The sequence below is a fragment of the Aotus nancymaae genome, unplaced genomic scaffold (assembly GCF_030222135.1).
Source record: "Aotus nancymaae isolate 86718 unplaced genomic scaffold, 86718_ANA_hifiasm-v0.15.2.pri h1tg000040l, whole genome shotgun sequence".
In the NCBI taxonomy this organism is placed as follows: Eukaryota; Metazoa; Chordata; class Mammalia; order Primates; family Aotidae; genus Aotus; species Aotus nancymaae.
Genome location: NW_026988454.1, coordinates 69,188,996 through 69,191,252, shown reverse-complemented (window position 1 = coordinate 69,191,252; position 2,257 = coordinate 69,188,996).

Here is a 2,257-nt window from a genome sequence, read left to right as displayed (position 1 = left end):
AGGATTACTAAAAGTGTGCCCCCAGCTGGGCCTATAACTGATGGGAAGATCAGCACAGCAGCAAGCATGGGAACTGGGCAAACCTGGGGGATGTTTCACTTTAAGGCCCTGAGTCAGCTGCTCAACAGTGAGCCGAAATGGGGGCATTGTGAGTAGGAGTAGGCAGGGCTGGCAAAAGAAAGGCTCCAAGGACACATTGAATCACAACTTCTAACAATGTGGCATGGCTGTGCAAACAACATCAGACAGGCCAAACTTACATGCAAAAAATCAAAGACTGAGTGACTCTTTTTGGGCAAATGTGTCTGGCAGCCTACAAGGAGGAAAGGCAGGGCTGCAAGTACAATATGCTCTACAGACAGAGGAGAGAGTCCCAGCCCAAAGACAGCTTCCATGTGTATGAAGTGTGGAAAATCTGAGACATGCACTGGGCTCTTCAGCCACATTCTCACCCTTGGAAAGCAATCAGCCAGCAGAAAAATCTCCAATTTAAATGACAGCAAAATGTATGCTTGGAGTTATCTGACCAAATTAGCAACTGAGATATTCTAGGGACTTAATTTGCACATTGAGTTTTAATAGTATTATATTTGTATAGCGGATTATATAACCAAAAATGTTAATGGGAAAATGATTTTATTTGACTGGGAAATTGGCACCCCGACTAATTGTCTGAAAAGGAGCCAATTTTAAAATTCAGATGCTATTTGAATGAACTGGTATTGGCTGAATTAGGATTTATTGTGTAAAATATGCAGTTTTTAAAAATAGCCTAAGGAAAGAAAAAAGGACTCAATGAATGAAGTTTGCGTACTTCACTATGTTCTGGGATAGGTTTTGCAATGGTACAAACAAGACGATCATAAAGAATCTCGGGGTTGGAGTAGGGGTGGAGGAAGATGAATAAATGACCTGAAATGAACATACGAAGTGAATGTGTATGTGGTCAGAGTAAATAGGATGGCTTGTCATCTCTGCAATTTAGCCAGATAGCAACTCTTTACTAAAATATTTGATTACCTTTTTATAAATAACTTGGAGTTTCATGTGCCTATTTCATATAGATGAGGATATAGTGCCACATATATTTAGGAATGACCATGTTGTTGGTATGCTATTTGTAGTGCTTAGCACATTAAGAAAATTGTAAGCTTGCAATTAAGGCTGGCAATAATTTTTCTTATTATGAAATGTATTAGCTGCAATTAGCTAAGACTGAATAAGAAATTAGATTGTGTGACAATTATATTTATAGGAGAAAGTTTTGTAAGTAATAGACTTTATTCTGTTGAAAAACATTTTTTCTTAGTTAATTGAAATGGCCTTATTGTTCTGGCTACCACCTCCTACTCCTGAAGAAACTTAGATCTTCTAAATAACAGGTGAAATTGCACTTTTCATTTATTATTGCCTTCAGGATATGGAAAGCACAGGGTTTCCTTAGAAAGTCAGTCCTTTTCCTCTCCACCCCACCCCCTACCAGCCCTACACTTTAAGACAACATCTTCAAGTTGCCATAGACCAACTGTGAGTGTTAAATGAATATCTTTGACAGGAGCTAAGTCTTTTGGGCATTGAAATAAGGTTTTCCTCCTCTCTTGGCATGTGAAGATTGAGAGTGTGCTTTGACACCAGTAGCAGAGGATGTGAGCAAAGCAACTTTCAGAGCATCAGAAGTGTCAGCAAAAGGAAAAATCAGCACAAGTAGAAAGCATCAAGGTAATTTTCCCACCTATAGTATTCCATGAAGTCAGTCAGCTCATTGCCACTTTTGTCTGATGGAACCTCCTTCTCTATTGTTAAATGCCACATAAACTATCTGTCAGTCTCTAGGGCAGCTCACTTCTCTTACACAGAAAGAAACACAAAGGTACAAACAAAAGCAGCAACATATTGAGCTAAAATAAAAGTTAAAAATAGTATTTTATACTTCATTCATAAATATATATAGGGCAGATTTCCCTCTAATATCATATAGCCAGAATACCTACTATGTTTGATTCAATTTCTTCAAGATTTGAAACAATCTATTCCTATGTAGAGAAGGGTTTTCTCCTATTTATCTGATGTTTTTAGTTTAGATTTGGAACCAAAAAGTATGATTATATTTCTGCATTTTGAATGTATTAAACATTTCATTGCTGATGCTAAAGTTTCTTAAACATATTAATATATAAGCATACCTATCATAAGTTGAAAGCTGCTAAATTTTTTCAAATTGTACACATCCATGTATCTAGTGCCTAGATTAAGGAAC